At 39.0% G+C, this 20,583-nt stretch overlaps 1 protein-coding gene across 1 annotated transcript in view; it reads right to left on the bottom strand.

Annotated features, from left to right (window-relative positions):
- The window catches only part of LOC131928080 (fatty acid-binding protein, heart), a 56,699-nt gene extending 40,534 nt beyond the window's left edge, over positions 1-16,165 (bottom strand). The window contains exon 1 of the mRNA XM_059284002.1: positions 15,638-16,165. The gene's annotated coding sequence lies outside the window, so the exon portion shown is untranslated. The remainder of the gene's footprint in view (positions 1-15,637) is intronic.
- Between the last annotated feature and the right edge of the window lie 4,418 nt (positions 16,166-20,583).

Genomic DNA, 20,583 nt, shown 5'->3' with positions numbered 1-20,583 from the left:
GATATTATTACTTTAATCAATTAGATTCCTCATTCGTCATGATCATAAATCTTATCACCCTCTGCTAATATTTACCCCCCCCCCCCCTTCACACACAGACCCGTCCCACCACTTCCTGTGTGTACTAGCAGAAGTTCAAGCTATTCCCTCAGCCATGAACGGGACTGCCGTATCGCTCAAACATGACCCGGGCATCATGACCTTCATCAATTCGTCTCTACTGGTAAAAGTGGGGGTCGTCCTTAAATGACGTCACACTCAAAGGGGGAAGTGAGGGGTACCGTAACTTTGTGACGGTGTGTGATGAGGGGGGGGGGGGGGGTCAGATGGTGTGACGTCACACTTTTGAATTTTAAAAAAGCAATGTTAGAAAACCAGTTATAGCCGTTATTTTGCGTTTTTTAAAACAGTTTTAAAAAATTGTAATAGGTATTGATTAAAATACTCTATTTTGACAACAGAGTTCTAACGAGATTTTGGAAAAAATAATCGATGTTTTAAGAAAAATCCAACTGCAATTTTGAGGGGGGGGTGGTGTTGTAGGCTTAGGTGTGACTTCATTTTAGGGCGGGGGTCTGGCTTTTTGTGACGATGTGTGACGGAGGGGAGAGGAAGCGTGACGTCATTTATGGATGACCCCAAAGAAAAAATCATCGTCGTCTTCTTTCTTGTTAGTCTTTTGTCCAGTAAAACAACTAACTCACTACTGTTTTTCTTTTCTTCTTCTTCGCTCTTAATTTTAGTGTTGGAAAGAATCCCCTCCAACACAATTAAGTTTACGTGTCAACTGAATATGCGCCATTGAGGCCATTGACTTCGATTTCAGCCTGCTTTTCTTTTTGAATTTGCTTCCATAGCCTTTGGAAAACCAAGTTGTCTCTCTTAGAAGAGTGGCTGTCCCCAGCTAACGAGCCTCATCTGCCCGAGGGTTCTCGAAATCGAGACTTTTTCGACCCCCTTTTCTTTTCTGATACCTTCCCTTCTTGAAATTATTGCTGTGAAGATGATTATAGAATTTTAACTATATTTCTTTTCAACTCTAAAATTTACAAGTAATATCTATTTTAATCCTAGTATTGACAGTTAAAAAGTTAGCTAACGATAAAAAAATTCGCTACATATTTTTCCCCTTTGTCAATGTTATTTCTGGTACGCTTTAGATGCCTCAGTGAAAAACAATTTCGCCGAAATATTTTTAGTTAAAAAAGTTGTTGGCGAAATACCGTCTTGAGAAGTTAATTTTAAAAGCTGCTATTTGTACCCAAAGTAGCTTATGAACAACATAATGTGTGTCTTAGAGAGTATCCTTTTAAAATCTTAAAAAAAAAAATGCTTACTGTTGATGAAATTATAAGTATAATTACAAACCTGACTATGTGGCAAGTAAAGTAGAGTTCACTTGTTTATAAGAGATAGTGTGGTCAGCATTATGCCCAGCCACCTTTACTTAACCAAACGTGAGTTAGGTACCCATCATAGCTGAGTGGACTCAGGGACGGTCTAATGATTTGAACCCGGATTCGAACTCGAGTACAACTCTCTAGCGATAGTCCACTCCGTCCCATGTAGAATTGCATTGGGTTCAAGTTTGTATAGGTTTCAATATCATAATGGGGTAACTGTGATGACGCAAGATTACGTCAGACATGTTTAGCAGATATAGGTTAGCAGAAACAGACGATAGGCCTAGTTGGTTGGGTAGAGAGGCCAATGGGCGCACAGGGCTGACCGGTCACGTGGGACGGTCAGCTGACCACTGAGGCGTGGGGCAGGAGAGCGATAGGCGAGGACGGTGTTAGGTAGCGGTCAGAGACGGCCGAGAATGTAGATAGTTAGGAGATCATGATTAGATAGCGAAGAGTAGAGAAGGTGTTAGGTTGTAGAATGTAGATAGTGTTAGGATTGGTCGTGGGAGTTAGTAGTATAGTGAACAGTCAGTAGTAGAAGTAAATAGTACAGTGTAGATCAGTTAGGTAGAAACTTGAACATATATATCATTTTAATAAAGAACAATTATAGTTGAACTTGAACTGCGTGTTGTTGGATTCATTCGTTACGCCTTCTTAAAAAAATCCCCACCCTCACATCTGGTGGAGCGCGGGTCGAGTGAGGGAAAGAACGTATATCAGCTATTCATGACGGAGTACGACTGGTGTACAGCTTTCTTCAACTCAACACAACAGCGGGTTTCTTCAACCGGAACGAGTTTGGATTAACAACACAAGGAAACAGTCAACATGTCCAAAAAGATAAGTACCTTCCAAAAATTTTTTAAACGTTTGGGTTTAGACTTGTGCTGGATATTTGGTACCAGCGGTTTTTCTGCCTCTTTCTTATCTGTTTCTTCAACCACACTACCCTTAAAAATGCCTCCATTGTACGAAGTGGGCACTAAAACTGAGCTTAAGTCAGGCCTAGAAGAGTCAGGTAGAATTGATAACTCGTTACTAGATATAAATGTTCAGAATACAGTCAAAGTGAAAAGCAATTCAAGAACTATTGAGGATCCAGATATTCTGGATGAATTGATTATTAGGCTTGGACAATACACGACAACAGAAAATCGAGACTGGTTATTAACTGTTAAAGAATTTGACGTAAAAACTCTAGATGATCCAGATGCTATGGAAGATTTGATCAATAGAATTGTAGATTACAAGGTATTCGGAGATCCAGATTCCTTGTTGACTGAAGAAGAATATGATGCAAAGATAGATGCCGAGTTAGCAGAGAAACAAAGAGAAGCAGAAACATATATTGCCGGACTTAAAGAAGAAACAGAAAGAATTCGTAAAGAAAGAGAAAAATTGAGAGAACTTTGCCAAGCCAAACAAGAAACGGTGCAAAGTTTAGATACTAATAATAACAACCAGACAGCTGAAACAACATTTTACTATTCCTACGATTCAGATTCAGATGACACGTTCAGTGAAGCAAGCGAAATACCTACTACAAAAAGTGAAACACCACATACACTCCAAAAACATAATAGCGCAAATCACAACATTCAGATTAACTACAGTCAACAAAAACACAATTACAGTGTCAGATGCTACTATTGTAATAGAACAGGCCACAAACAAATAAATTGCAGAATACGATATTATGATATACGCCAACAAGATGCACAACGCAACAGACCAAAATATAGACAGATTAATAGAATGGCATTCATATCATCGTTTACAGAAGCCAGTAAAAGAACAGACACATTTACGTCAAAAATTAATAGCAGATACGCCACAGCAATTAGGGACACACACTGCTCAACAGTGGCAGTACGTAACACATTCGTACAACACCACCAATACACAGGCAGAACACAACGTGTTCACAGCTCAAGAGGCAGCACATATGTTTGGCCAACAGCTATAGTCACCATAGCCACACCCTCAGCGTGTAAAACAGTTGAAGCAGCTGTTTTTAAAAACGGGCCATACGATGTGATATTAGGAAATATTAGAGGAGTGAAACAATTTAGAGTTGAAACTCGAGTGAACTACTTAGAACAACTAAGCCAACAACGCTCATCTTCAAGGAACGAACCTTACCAGAGACCACAGAGAAACAACCCTTCACAAAACCATAACCAACCAGTTGAAAGAATCCACCTACTAAACACATCAAGCTCGTTACCAACATTTAAGTCTAAAGTAAACGGACAGATAGTAAACGCAATTCGAGACACGGGTTGTTCGACAATGGCAGTAAAAGCCAAATTCGTTAAAACATGCCAATATACAGGCCGATATGTAAATGTGGAATTATTTGGCGGTATAATCGCAGAATACAAAACGGCATTGATCAATATTCAAACCCCATATCTAACTGGTCGTGTAATTGCTGTGGTCACTGACAATGGATCATATGATCTGATCATCGGAAACATAGTGAACAACGAAACTATTTCCCGAGTGGAAATCGACGATTGGGTACAAAGGGAAATAATTCAGATGGTCGAAACAAGAGAACAAGCAAGAAAAGCAAGAGAAAGCAACAAAAGTCATGAACCACCCGTCGACCTAAGTAGTCATCAAGCAGAAGGCCAACAGAACAATGCCATGGATAATACTGAGACCAAAAACATTTGGGAACCAGAAAAATTTCAGCTAGCACAACAAGAAGACCCGTCACTAGAAAAGATATTTAGACTCGCCCGTAAACACTCAATTACTACATCGAGGTCATCAGAACACTCTTTCTTTATTAAGAATAAGACGCTTCAAAGAAAATATAAAAGCAAAGGACAAGAAATAAACCAATTAGTAATCCCACAGAAATACAGAGCACAAATTCTACACCATGCACACGACCTTACACTTGCAGGACACATGGGAAGAAAGAAAACAAAACAAAGAATTGAAACTACCTTCTACTGGCCGGGCATGGACAAAGACATCTCACAGTACGTGAAGTCATGTCAGACATGCAGGAATAGAGATACCACTAGACCACCCCAAGCCCCATTACAAACCACCGATTTAGCTAACAGACCATTCGAAAAAATAGCGATAGATATCATAGGACCACTGCCTACCCCATCAAAACGTGGTCACCGATACATCCTCACAATAGTCGACTTTGCAACACGTTGGCCAGAAGCCTTCCCACTAAAGACGATAACATCTGAGGATATAGCAGGCGCTCTACTCACGTTCTTCTCAAGAACCGGGTTCCCGGACACCATACTGTCAGATCGGGGCACACAATTTACCTCCGACTTAACGAGACAACTCACGAGTGTGCTGGGGATTAAGCAAGCATTCACGACACCCTATCACCCTCAAAGCAATGGCGTGTGTGAACGACTAAACGGCACCATTAAATCGTTATTAGACAAAGTCTCTAAAGACAACCCAGAAAACTGGGATACCATGCTACCATGTATCCTATTCGCCTACCGAGAAATACCTCATTCTTCTACTGGATTTTCTCCATTCGAACTCGTCTACGGCGCCAACCCCAAGGGCCCCATGGATATACTTAGGACACTTCTCTACAAACAGAACATAGAACAAGAAACCAGAACAACATATGAAGCCATTGTCAATCTTAGAGAAAATATAATCAATGCATGCCAGGAAGCAAAGCTCGCGCTACAAGAAAAGGGAGAAATAGCAAGACACAGGGTGAACAGGAATAGAAAGCTACGCCAGTTCACAGTAGGGGAACAGGTCAGAATACTGTTACCTTCTAAGCACAACAAATTACAGCTTGCATGGCAGGGTCCATTCACAATCACAGCCAAAATTTCAAATGTAGATTACCAAGTCGAAATAAAAGGGAAGAAAAAAACGTTTCACACAAATATATTGAGCCCTTACACCTTAAGACCAGAAGAGCTTGAAATTAAACAAACGGCAACAATAAACTGCGCAGAGTTACACGAAGATGACACAGACTCGATCGGCAAAATATACACATTACCTACTAGCAAGGAAACATGGCAAGATATCAAAATCGGCAGAATGCCGCCAGAAATCGAAAAAGAAATCAAGGAAATATTAGAAAAATTTAAAGAGGTGCTATCCCCACAACCTGGTAAAACAGATACAATCGTCCATGATATTAAGTTGACTTCACTTAGAGCAACCAAAATGCCCGCATACAACATTCCCATACATCACAGAGAAAACGTACAAAACCAAATCCAAGAATTATTACAAGCTGGAATAATAGAACATTCCGACTCTTCATATGCTGCTCCTATTGTATTAGTAAAGAAAAAATCCCACGACCTTAGACTGTGTATTGATTACAGACAACTGAACAGCATTACAATACCAGACGCAGAACCAATGCCAAATCCAGAAGACTTATTTGCTAAACTTAAACAGGCTAAATACTTTACAAAGCTTGACTTATCCAGGGGTTATTGGCAGATACCAATAAAAGAAGATGTGAGACACCTAACAGCCTTTATAACACCATTTGGCTTGTTCCAGTGGAAGTACATGAGTTTCGGGCTAATGAACGCACCGGCTACCTTCAACAGACTCATGCGAAAAATACTACAGGGTCGAGACGATCTCATATCCTACTTAGATGACATATGTCTGTTCCACAACACCTGGCAAGAGCATGTGAGAGGACTGGAAACGCTGCTGGAAATATTAAAGCAGCATGGACTAACTGCTAAACCTAGCAAAATAGAAATAGGAATGGAAGAGATAGAATTTTTAGGTCACTCCATTTCACAAGGTCAACAAAAGCCACTCCAACCTACAGTGAATAAAATACTGAACATAAACGTGCCGACATCAATTAAAGAGGTCCGTAGCTTGATCGGTCTGTGTAACTACTATAGGAAGTTTATACCCAATTTCGCCACCATCATAGAGCCACTAACGAATTTAACAAAAACGGACAAAAAGAATAAGAAACTACTGTGGACAGAAAAATGTGAAACAGCACTAAACAGGGTAAAACAAGCATTCGCATCGGAACCTATTCTCAGATTACCAAATACAGATCAACCCTTTATCCTCTGCACGGATGCCTCTTCGGTCGGTATAGGTGCATGTCTGTTACAAGAATTTAACAATGAACTCCACCCAGTCCAATACATTAGCCGAAAATTGTCGTCAGCTGAGAAAAACTACGCAGTCATTGAGAAAGAATGTCTGGCCATAGTCTGGGCCATAAACAAGTTTGCCAGATACCTGGCCGGTGCACACTTCACTTTACAGACCGACCACGCGCCCCTACAAGCACTAAAAACAAAGAAGCTGTCAAACGCAAGACTGGTACGCTGGGCACTGAGCTTACAAGATTATCAATTTGACATTGTTCCTGTCCCCGGCACACAAAACGTGTTGGCCGACACGCTGTCACGCAACTAGAACATAGGTCATACAACTCTGGTCATCAAGAATGTTAGGAATTAAGTCGCCGAGAAATCGGCGTGAAGTATAAGTCAGAACTGAAGTCAAAGAAGTTATTTGAAGTCAGTCAAGTCAGTCAATGTTGTTAAAGTCGTTGAGGTCATAGTGACGTTGTTGAAGTCATGTTGCAGTCAAAGAAAAGTCTTTGAAGTCATATTGAAGTTGTTGATGTCAAAGTGAAGTCTTTGAAGTCATATTGAAGTTGTTGAAGTCAAAGTGAAGTATTTGAAGTCATATTGAAGTCGTTGAAGTCAAGGAAAAGTCATTGAAATCAAAGTGAAGACGTTTAAGTCGTCGAAGTTTAAGTCAGTCAGTGAAGCCTTTTAAGTTGAATTGAAGTCAGTCAGTGAAATCTGTCGTCTAGGTCAAGTTAGTCGGCAAATGGAATCGTCGAAGTAAAGTTAATCGTGAATGGGAAATAAGTCGTAAATTGAAGTCAGTGAAGTTACTGAAGTCAGTAAAAGTGAAATAAGTCAAGTTACTGAAGTCAAAAGTGAAGTCAGTCATTAAGTCAAGCCAGCCAGTTTTTGTCAGAAGTCAGATAGTGAGAGCTGCTCCACTATATGATTACGTGTTCAAATGTTATTTGAAACGGCACGATTATTATATACACTCACATGTCTATTCTTTTTGTGAAGCTAATTCTAAGCTCTAGTAGTGTTTACGTCTATTGAGTTTATTAGGCTTTACGGATTGTTGTTAGATTAGAGTGTACTGATTTTTTTTTATTTGGTTATATGTTGTAATGTTATTTTTTTATGGTTTTTATGCCGCCAGACAAGTGTTCAGCACGTATAAATTTGGGATTGAGTTTTTTTTAATGGAAGGTACCTCTGTCTGAATACTTGTCTGCGCGGGCACTAAGATGGTCACGTAAAACCATTGCTCACGGTCTCGTAATACAATTTCAGACCCACTACGCTTATTCAGAATGAGACGAGATGAAGCAGACACTTCAAAGAATGCCGCCACCTGAAGCCCTGATTACGTTGAGTTACCTGGACAGCGAACAGCCCTGCCGAACAGCGAATTGCCCTGGTCAAGATAGCGGACGCATCGCCACCGCTTCGCCCCCGCACTGGAGTTGAATAACAGACCGCCAGCTACGTACACCTACGTCGGCACATACAAAGGGTAGAAGACCCATCGTCCAAGTTCCCAGCGTCGGAATGTTACGTCATTGTTCACCAGCGCATCAGACAGCTCCAGTTCATCGTATAACCACTCTACGTGGACGTCTCAACCAGCGTTGAGTTTGTTGCGTCATCACATTGACCAACGAAAGTTACGCCTACACCCGCCTCACGGGAACTTACGTAGACCAACGCCACAACCCACCCACCACAGATGAACGCCAATAATTACATAACACTTACACACACACACACTTACACTGCTCGCAGAGCCCGTTCAACCAGTTACACATTACCACTACATTCACTCAAGGCCAGTACACGACAACCTAGCCAGAACTGAGTTGCACATGATTGGATTCACACATACCATGAAACATAGACATACATTATCAAGCAGAGACACCACAGACGTCAGGATACTTGCACGAGAACTAGAACAATGACATTTTTTTTTCAGGAACACAGACACAAGATTTTATGTTTTTGTAAACTGTGCTGTCCCATTTTGTATTTGATTTATATGATTGATGTTAGGGATAGAATAGAGTAGTAAGATAGATAGTTGTTGATGTATTAGATTAGTAGCAGACGCTGAAAAATATAATTTGTCAGCTACAGAAAGGGAGGGAGATATGTGATGACGCAAGATTACGTCAGACATGTTTAGCAGATATAGGTTAGCAGAAACAGACGATAGGCCTAGTTGGTTGGGTAGAGAGGCCAATGGGCGCACAGGGCTGACCGGTCACGTGGGACGGTCAGCTGACCACTGAGGCGTGGGGCAGGAGAGCGATAGGCGAGGACGGTGTTAGGTAGCGGTCAGAGACGGCCGAGAATGTAGATAGTTAGGAGATCATGATTAGATAGCGAAGAGTAGAGAAGGTGTTAGGTTGTAGAATGTAGATAGTGTTAGGATTGGTCGTGGGAGTTAGTAGTATAGTGAACAGTCAGTAGTAGAAGTAAATAGTACAGTGTAGATCAGTTAGGTAGAAACTTGAACATATATATCATTTTAATAAAGAACAATTATAGTTGAACTTGAACTGCGTGTTGTTGGATTCATTCGTTACGCCTTCTTAAAAAAATCCCCACCCTCACAGTAACAAAATCTAAGTCGACGAGATTCTTGCGCAAAATATGTTTTTAAACACCACCGGCATTGAAAGGAAAACAAAGTGGTGCCCTGACAGAGTCTAACACAGTGGTTCTTAACCTGGGTTCGATTGAACCCAAGGGTTCGATGAGTCAGTCACAGTGGCTCAGTGGAGATTAAGATGCACACCTAATTCTAATGATTCATGATCAGATTTTGTCAGTGTGGACGGTAAAACTGTTAAAAAGGGTTCTGTGAATGCGTTTATGAAACTGGTGGAGTTCGGTACCTCTAAAAAGGTTAAGAACCACTTGGTTTCAGTACTTCCGGAAAGGTTAAGATCCACTAGTCTAACATATGACAAAGTTTGAAACATCATGACGAAGTGTTACACATCTTTACACATTTTGAAACATTAATGGCAAAGTATTAAACATCTTTACAAAGTTTGAAGCAGCATGCCATCGTTTGAAACATCATAACACAATTTGAAACATCGTGACAAAGTTTGAAATATCTTGACAAAGATTAACAGATCATGACAAACTTCGAAATACCATGGAAAACAATTTGAAACATCATGATAAAGTGTGAAACATCATGATAAAGTGTGAAACATCATGAACAAGTTTGAAACATCATAAATGACACAATTAGGCCTACACAAAATCCAGCGCTTAAACATCAAGCGAACCCAATTTAAAAACAAATTATTAGTGTCCATGCTAAGAGAGTTCGGGGAATAGCAATTTAGTGCTGCTCAAATCTAATTATCTGTCTAAATATAGACTACAAAGATGCCCCACACATGCTCACTCGCCCTACCAATAATTACCTACGCCTCTACAAAAAAATATTTTTAAGTGTTCGAAAATAGATCTTAAATTATTTTAATTGCTGGAGCTTTGATAAGATTAGTATAGATCTAAATACAATCGAAATATGTTCAAAAATATATGGCTAAGCTAAAGTCAAATCGATGTTTTAAGAAATTTTTAAGAGTGGATGGTGTGGTTGAAGAGTAATGGGTTCGACTATTAGCCAGAGGGTCTTACGTTCGGTTCCTCGTCCGGACTTGGGGCTACAGCTCTAATGGGTACCTTGCATACATTGGACAATGTAAAGGCGGCTGGGCATAGGGCTGACCACATCATCCCATCACGTGCCGAGGTCAAGAAACATGTTCTATTTTATCTGGGTACCTGACTTACGTTGAACAAAGTAAAGGCGGCTGGGCAGAGGTCAAGAAACACGAGCTCTTTTTTATCTGACCTGTGCTTCGCTATGTCTAAAGAGGATTTTTACTTTTATGTGTTTTTTGCTTAGGTCTCCGAATGTGTATTATAATAAAGGCTTGAAGTGGTAACGTTAAGAGTTTTGAGATCTTCTTTGTGTTTAATTGTAATGTTGGACGGGAGTTCTACCAGTGGCGTAGCCAGGATCGTCTTAAGGGGGGGGGGGGGGGGGTTCCAATTTTTACCCGGGGACAAACTTTCGATTTGCACCCCCACTCTCAGACTTTTGATTTGCACCCCCCCCCCTTCAAACTTTCGATTTGCACCCCCCTCAGACTTTTCATTTGCACCCCCCTCAAACTTTCGATTTATATATATATACCGAGGGGTCTATGGGGGGGGGGGGTATGACCCCCCCAACCCCCCCTCCTGCCTACTCCACTGAGTTCTACCAACACAATTTAGTATTACATGTCAACTAGTTATGCGCCATGTAGGCCGTTGACTCCGATTTCAGCCTGCTTTTCTCTTTGGATTTGCTTCCATATCCTTTATCCTACCAAGAACAAACTACAAGGCAGCAGTTGTGTTTGATTTTGGGAGTTGTCTTTCCTAGAGGAGTTACTGTCCCCAGCTATCGAGCCTTATCTAACCGGGGGTTCGTACTTTGGGAACTGGGAGTTCCACAAACCCTACCACGAACCCCAGAGTTTTGAGATAATAATTTGCCTAGATTTTTTTGCCTAGAGCAAAAATTCATCTTTAAGTGAACAACGATGAGATAAAACACCGCATGGTTTGGTCTGTAATGCTCAGCAGTCTAAAATACTTTCAACACAGTTGTTAATTTTGAAAGTGCTTTCCATTATATTGATTTTTTTATTTTCTTTTTTGTCTATGGCTAGTCAGTAGGGAGCTTTTTAAAGTTGGACGACTCCGTGTTCACAGGAGAAGACAACTCAGGGGCAATTAGATTTAACAAACAATACAAGTGCTCTTCCCCTGCCACACAGCTAAAAAAAAAATGTTGGAATTCCCGAACCTGACATGTACCGAATCTTTACTAGTCTGTGTCATAGCTATCAGTGGTTCTCAAATTATTATCACGGGGGTAGGGGTGGGGGGGGGGGGGTTAATGTCAAAAATATAGCTGTACCTGAGATTTATATCATATCAACAATTCTTAAATAAATGGCGAGCCTACTTTTAATAAATAAAATGACGCATGTTTACATTTTTGAATACATTTCTGCGTAGATTTTTATCACCAACGAGAGAAGCACCGGTTGATAAAAAGAATGGAATGTTTAGAAGAAAATTTTTAGTGGTTTGAATTCTCAAAGAGCAAGTAAAAAAAAAGTGTATAGGCGCGGTTAGACATGCGTTTTAAAGTTTAAAAGATAGCAGTGAGATAGACACGGAGTATGTATTGATAGGTTGGTTTTTTTTTTTTTAAACGTCTGTCTGCGTGTTAGCTGCTTTTGTGGTGGTGGTGTGTGGGTGGGGGGGGGGGGGGGGGGGGTTAAAGGATTTACCTGCGTGTACGATCATTGCAGTTGTACCGATTTATTCCACCTGGGTTCAATGACATTAGAGAAAAATGAATTAAATTTATTTGACGTTTTAAAATACGGGTTTTGCCAATTGAGAATAAACAGTTTACATTGCTTCATCATATTTTCCCGTTCGTGCCCAATACACATGGGGCAGATACAGTAGAGTTATTCAATGACCTCGGCACACTAGGGGGGTAATGTGGTCCAGCCGCATTTGTTTCTCTTAGGTAAGTCAGGTACCCATCAGAGCTGGATGGACTGATTGGACTCGAAGACGCTTTCTAGTTGCAAGTCCGAACTGAGATACGAACTCGAGGCGAAAGATCTACCATTCAACTATTAAATTTACATGTTATTATAACTGACCTATCCATCTTCACATCCAGTTCCATATCCATATCTCTATCCCAATCATTATCCAAATAGCTATCTATTTCCCAATACTACCATTTTAAATATCCAGCTCCTTAAACCTAATCTTATCCCTAAATTCCAAATCAACAATAAACCTAACCCTAACCTTATCCACAACCTTGTCCCTTGATCTATAACTTTTTAAACATTTTTCTCTCTAAATGACCCGGGAATGGGGTGATTGACAAAGGGGAATTGATGTTAAGTAAGGTTATCTCCGGGAGGTGGGGAAGGGGGTGATAATGGCCTGCCCCAAGAAAATACGACGTGTTTTTATCAGTAAACATAAATAATGAGCTGTTATTTGTGTTTTGTTTATAATGAACTGAGTGAACCGAAAGCCCCTTAGCCGGTCCCAAAATAACTTACATACATTGATATCTATATATGTCACTCACTGTTCGCATTGTGCCAGAAGCCACACCCCTACACTCCTTCCCCTGTCAGTTGTTCATGTTGGTGGTATAGTTTCTTTTAGCCAACAACAGGATCATGGCCAAATTCGTGTTGTTTTGGCCATCCTTGTTGAGTTGGCCAAATACATTTAGTTTTTTCGTGCATGTATTTAGCCTAGTCCCGAACGGTCTGTTTATACGATTGCTTTCCTTTTGGTTTATTATTTCACCACGGGGTTCAGTTTTTATCTCCCTTGGCAGTACCGCTGAATGCATGTCTCTTTACTTATTATTTCCCTTTAAATAAACCTGTATGTATGTCTATAAATGCAAACATCACGATTTTCATAAGAAAGATTTGTGTTGGAATTATAAAATGAAAACACGTTTAAAAAATAAATAAATAAAACATTCTGTTTATTTTCCGGTTCGTGACTTCGTGTTTAAAGTGTTGTTACGTATGTTCGTCTAGAAATGTAGCATGTCAACATACATGTGTGTGTATTGGCAACGATTTCTTTAGCTGTCGGCCAGCTTCCAAACGGTTCATTAACTGTTTTCTAACAAAGAAGATATACACCTACATTAGAGTGCTATTTATGTCCTTCTTTATTTAACATTCTCTAAATTAGGAAACAATTCTTGCTAAGCTACGTGATCTATTGTTTGTCAAAAAAAAAACTATGTTAAAAACTGCAACCAGAACATGATATGGAACAATGCAGCCCACATAAAATATAGAATATTGATGGCTACACAAATTGCTCACAAACATACTATGATATGACAATGCACATAACATGTACATAAAATATTTAACAAAAATATCCAAAAAAAACTTTAACAGAGCTGTCCTCATAAAAATACAGAACAGTGCTAACCACATTATTTTAGAACATTGCTGTTCACATATAATTGGGCATAGTGCTAACCACACACACTGTTCCAATACTATGATATTACTATGCACCTAAAATATAGAACACCAATAACCATAAACAAACTTCAACAGTGCTACCTACACAAAATACAGAATAGTGCTGACTGCTAACCACATATAACTTAGAGCAGTGTTACCTAAATACAATAAAGAGCTTAACTGTTCACATACAGTTGGGCACAGTGCTGACCGCATACAATAAGAACCGTTTTAACCATATACAATATGTGACAATAATGTGCATATACTTTAAAACACAATGTTAACCACATACAATATTGAACAATGCTTAGCACATATATTTTAGAACAGATTTACCAAAATAAAATATGGAACAGTGCTGTTCACAAACAATTGGGCTTGGTGCTAACTATATATAATATGGACCAGTGTTAACCACATACAATATAGAATAGTGTTACAACACACAATATGGAACAATGCTAACCAACACATAATATGGGTGAGTGACATACAAACTTATGTGAGGTTTCTTTACATAATACAATTATTGGAACAGTGCAACATAGACACGATTGTCATATTTTATATAAACCACTAATTAATCCTCATCATTAATTAGCGTTTCTACTTCTAAAATAAATTCATTTCTCTTCTAAACCCAACCGCTAAAATAAATGAAACACAACGTTAAGAGCATAACCTTCTTTCTATGTTTTTTTTTTATTTTTTTATAAAACACGTATTTATTTCATCTATTCGCATCTACATTCACAGCATTCTTAACCTCCATATAATGATCAAATTACCCTACTAATGTTCCATAGATCTTTTTGACTGCTGCCAGTAATGAAATCGACCTTTTCTCTCCCCGCCTTTACACTGTAGCTATATCCGGCGCCCCGGTCGTATATTTTTTTCCGGTTCAACATTTTAAAATATTTTCCCCTACCAGCCTGCGGTTACGTCGCCCCAAACAGACAAACACCGCTGGTGTGAACCTGTGACATTTTCCCCTGCGCATACACTCCCCCTCCCTTCCCTTCTTTGTCTCTGATTCCCTCCCTCATTCCCTTTGTTCTTGTGTGTGTGTTGGGGATGGTTTTTTTTCTCTCTCGCGCCATTGTCAAGGCAGAAATCATGCAATGGCTGTTGACACAGGCCCGCAGGTAAAATGGATCCCGCGTTTGTCTAGTCTCAAAGCTACATTCTTCGGGCAGGACCGAGCAATTGAATTATAATAGAGATGGCATTGCTATGTGCAGGGGCGTAGTTCATGGTGAGCAGGTGTGCGGAGGGGGGGGGGTAGGGGGGGAAGGAGTTGGGGGAAGCATATTGCTCACGAATATGAATGTAAAGGGCTATATTGAGTTAGAGTGCAAACTATAATCAAGGTATGAATTGATCCAAAAAGCAATGATTACAGTTATTACTGTAAAAATATTTACAAAAAAAATTTATAAAAACTTTAATTTGTTATTATTGTTAAAAGATTTTGGGGACCCTTTAGTCGGGAGCCCTTGGACATTACAATACGAGCTTTCCGCTTTATCCACCCTTGCTCTGTCAAAACTAAACAAGTCTTAGTATGAAATCCATATCATAATTCAATTAAATTTTTACACTTTCACCATTGGAATATAAAGCAAAGTAAAAAAGTTGAAGATTAAAATGGAGACAAAGCTAAACCTATAATTTATGTGAATACATTGCACCAATCCAAACTCTTGCATTTAATTTGACCAGCTTGCCTTGTTTTAAATTCAAATAGTTGAAGAATGACATTTTTATTTTTGTTTATTACATAAACGTTTTAAAAATTCTATTAATTCCTTATAAGACCAATATATTGTGTTTTTTTAAAAGAACAAATAACATTACTCATTGCTTTGAGTATATCTTTTACCTCAAATTATAATTTTTTTAAATTGTCCAACATTGTAAAAATATTGTCAATTTTTCATCAACTTATTTTTTTAAAGATAAATATAAATCTGAAACTCTAGCACGCAAAAGTACCTACCAGTTTAAAGAAGGCCTTTAACTGTCCTCTCAATTCGTAACAAAGTCCTCACGAGACCTTCCCAAATCTGAACAAAGTCCTCACGGGTCCTCTTCAACCAAAGTCCAATCAAAGTCCTGCTTCTAAGACGCGGAGTCACAGCGAGTCAGAGTCTAATCCTCGCCTCTTTTATAGGATTTCTCCCCCCACACGAGTCGTGTGAGGATTAGTGTAGATTAGGCGAATGCGGCGACCACATCTAGAACATCAAACACGCCGGTACCACACCGTCTGGAATTTCCCGCCTCTTTTCTGTCAGAACTCTCGAACCATCTCTCTAGCTGAAACTCTTTAACTAAACTCTCTAACTAAACTCTCTAAAACAAACCTTCCCCTGAACAAATTATATTTAAAAAAAAAAATTCACAAATTTAACAGTATATTGTTTTTGTTTTTAAATATAAAACAGTTACGATGATGAATAAAAATTGAAATAAATATCAGGCGGATTATACACAGTCCGTTAATTATCGGGGCAGAACCCGCACGCGCCTAGAGATGCGAGTGAGTTGCGCGCGTGGGGCCACGGTGGTATCATTAGCAGCCGTTTGTGAGTTGGGGGGATGGGATATGTTTTTCAACAACACACGGAGGTAGCGCTGGGGGAACAGACAGACGTTTGGTGGTGAAGGGAACAGACGCGGAACATAAGCGGAACATTGGTGGCAATAAGCATTGGAGATGTGGTCATGGTGATTTTGATAGAAATTTATAAATAGAGTAGGGTGTGGGTTGGGTTGGGTTTTTATATTAATTTTATAAAAAGAGTAGAGGGTGGATTGGGTTGGGTTTTTTATATTAATTTTATAAAAAGTTTAGAGTGTGGGTTGGGTTTTTTTTTAATATTAATTTTATAAAAAGAGTAGAGGGTGGGTTGGGTTGTTTTTTTTTAATATTAATTTTATAAAAAAAAGTAGAAGGTCGGTTAGGTTGTTGTTTTTTTTTTATATTAATTTTACACAAAAAGTATACTGTGGGTTGGGATGGGTTTTTCATATTAATTTTATAAAAAGTGTAGAGTGTGGGTTGGGTTGGTTTTTTTTAAAATTTTAATTTTGAAAAGAATGGAGGGTGGGGTTGGGTTGGGGATTTTGTGTTGTGATGTTCTAGTAATAAAGTTTAGCTTAAGATTTGAGGCGTTCAGATGGATGGTATTACGATTGGGGTAGCAGAAAAAAATACGATGTTTTATTGATGATGGTAGCAAGCGAACAAACTGATGGTAGATTGATAGTAGTCTCGTAGTATAGTGATGGTTGTTTTATCGTGATATCTGGAAGATGGTAAGTCGATCATGGTTGATTTATTTGTATATCGTAGTGATGTGGTTCAATGATGGTTGTTTTATTGCTATATTCTGGTGATGCTAGTTCAATAATGATTGTTTTATCGTTATATCCTGGTGATAGTAGGTCAATGATGGTTTCTTGACGGTGATATTGTAGTTATTGTGGTTTAATGACGATTGTTTTATGACGTAGATTGATGTTGCTGACCACAGCCTTATGGTAAGTTTATGTTTGTAACGTTTAAACGATTCTGTCAAGCTAGTGACAGACATAGGTGTAGGTCAGTGACCGATGTCAGTTTTCACGTACACACACCCGCGCACATGCATTCTGGGTCTCCCACACAAACACACACATACACACACTCACGCACAGACGTGCTCACACATAAAGACACACAAAGCACACACATACCCACACATGCACAATGGCTTTCACACATAAACACACTCAAAACACATACAACCCACACCCCCTACACACATGTAACCTCAACATCACCCAACAGCTACAGCACCGTTGATGAACGCTTGCCACCACGATGGCATCTACCGTTGGCATGGTTACCCAGACACACCTTGTACCCGCTACCCCTGTCAATTATGTCTACCCTGACGTGGGGGTGGGGACGCTGACTGGCTCTGTTACAATGTAGGAATGTTGATATGAACATTATATATGCATATATATATATGTATATATATATATGTTGTGGTTGTGTTGTGGTTGTGTTTTGTTTGTGTTGTGTTTTTGTTTGTTTTGTTCTGTTCCGAAGTTGGTAAATTAAAAAAAGTTTTACCGTGGCGGAGCACGGGTATGCAGCTAGTATATATATATATATATATATATATATATATATATATATATATATATATATATATATATATATATATATATATATATATTATATTATATTATATATATATATATATATATATATATATATATATATATATATATATATATATATATATATATATATATATATATATAATGCAGTAGCGTACGCAGGGGGGGAGCAGGGGGAGCGGCCGCTCCCCCTCTGGCCATTTTCAGCAAAGTGGCGCCTTTTTGGAAACTTTTAAAACTCAAAGTTTTAAACAATGATATTTGTTAAAAAAATAGTTTTGGTCGGCACATCTATGTAAATCACAAGATTTCTTTTCATGCAGCAATTAAGCATTATTGTACTAGTCTAGTAGTGTCTACGTTTACAACACGTATTAACAGCTGCATCAGTTTGCCATTCTAAAAATAACTATTATGATGAATTGCAATGTTTAAAAAACCTCTACGGTAGTACCACTTGGCAAGAAGAGCCTGGTACGTCGGACTCCCAAGTCCCCTACATGATAGCGAGCCAAGAGATTTGTCCGCACTAGACGGGCGAATCTCCGTTGCTTGCTCTAAATAGCGTGGGGGAGGAGAGGTGCAAGACTGCCGGGAACCAAGAAGGGTTTTGCTCTCGACCCTAACCAGATGTCTTGACTTTAAGCTGCGGCCTTCACGTGGCTTCGGATGTGTGCCACTAGTCGGACCAAGCTCATGACCCCCCCCCCCCCCCTAGTGGGTGCGGGATGGCTAGTGGTAGCCAACAGCAGCTAGAGGTTTTTGATCTGGCCGAGTAGAACTGCTGTATGCGTTCGGCTCTTCCGAAGAACCTGGTAAGTCGGACTCCCAAGTCCCCCACATAATAGCGTGGGGGGAGGAGAGGTGCAAGACTGCCGGGAACCAAAAGGGTCCGCCGCCAGATCTTTCTTTTGACTTTAAGCGGCGGCCTTAACGGGGCTTCGGAATAATGCCACTGGTCCGACCAAACTCATGTCCCCCCTAGTGGGTGCGGAATGGCTGGTGGCAGATAACAGCAGCTAGAGGGTTTTGATCTGGCGGAATGCCCCCCACGATCAAGCTGGGTACCAGGCGGTAGGACGACGTCCCGCGTCTGGTGGGTGGGGAAGGAAAGCCCGGTGAGAGCCCACGGAAGTAGCGACCGATGTGTGGGAAACTCTCTCGGGATTTGCCACACTGAGGCCTGCCTGGCTAATGGAAGTGAACCTTCTGAGCCGTTTTCCGTATAAGGAAGGAAGGAAGGCAAGAGGGGTATTAAGTTTAAGGCAACTGTATAATGTATTTGCTTACGAAAAATTGAATTAGAAAATGTTATACATAAAACTTCACACATAATTACTTTATATATACAGTTTGAATCGTGTGATTAATTTTTTTTTAAATTACAATACAGAAACAAATACAACTGATGTGGCACCTCTATTTAAATTTACTGATGAGCAAACTGCGTAGTGGTGGGGAAATTTTGACAAGGTCAACAACGTTATCACGATGAAGTAGTAGTATTCTTACAGTTTGGGCGATTGTGATTACGATTACAAATTATATGAAACAGTTACAACCCCCCTCCCCCATGGACCCCTCTGTAAAAAAAAAATATTGTCATAATACCACTGCTACTTACTTAAATCTATTTCTGTAATATATATTTTTGTAATATATATTTGTGTAATATATATGTATGTTTAGAACAGTCATCTAAAACCTGACGCTATGTTCACTCTGAGTTGGTTATCTCCCCCCCCCCCCCCCCCCCCCACACACACACCTCACCACCACAATTGTGTAGAGCGACATTAATGTCACACCTAGGTATACACTGGGTTGGATAATTGACCTAAAGTGACCGGACAGTGGTGAATGAAGTTGAACCCCCCCCCCCCCCACCCCACCCCAACCCACGCCGAATTGATCTATTAAGTACATGTAGAAAAACGCGTAGTGATGTACCAAAGTACAATGCCTCTAAAAAAAATTAGCTTTTTAAACGTAAAACTCTGTGAATATCGTTTTTGCAATTACCAGTAAAAGGTGTGTGATCAATACAGTGATCTAACCCATAGCTATCACTATGTTAAAAAATGATCTTTAAAGAACACAAAGAAGCAGTAGTTATTTAAAAATATATGATCTGAACTAAAAATCGATATGTAGTTAATGTAGGCTTTTATTCCGAATGTTTTTCTATTATATCGAAAAACGTGGTTTTATACCAACTCTGATTTTAAAAACTTGCATTATGCTGTACTACTTTAGGATTTATGATGACGACATATTAAATTCTGATTATAGACAAAAACATTTTGTAAACACGAATAGTGTTAAACAATCTGATTATATTCTAAAGTAAATAATTTTATTTATTTTGAAATTTATAATTAAATGTGTAGATAAATACATATTTATATTAAGAGAGTGATTATTTCCCCTATTTCACTTGTCTTACATAATTTCCCAGGAATTATTATGTAAGATATTTGTTTACAAGAATTACGTTCATTGAATTTGGTTGTATTGTATATATATATATATATATATATATATATATATATATATATATATATATATATATATATATATATATATATATATATATATATATATATATATATATATAGATTGATACAATGTTTGTTTTGTCGGCCTGCATTGTGTTTTTTCTTATTTCTTTAGAGTGCTACTTTCAATTTTTTTTACATCATAGCGAAGTAATGACATACTAATATATACATATATATATATATATATATATATATATATATATATATA

Source organism: Physella acuta, unplaced genomic scaffold (genome assembly GCF_028476545.2).
Source record: "Physella acuta isolate Inbredline_101_S28 unplaced genomic scaffold, ASM2847654v3 ptg000090l, whole genome shotgun sequence".
NCBI classification, from domain to species: Eukaryota; Metazoa; Mollusca; class Gastropoda; family Physidae; genus Physella; species Physella acuta.
Note: the sequence above shows the minus strand (reverse complement) of the source record. Positions and strands in the feature narration are given on the sequence as shown.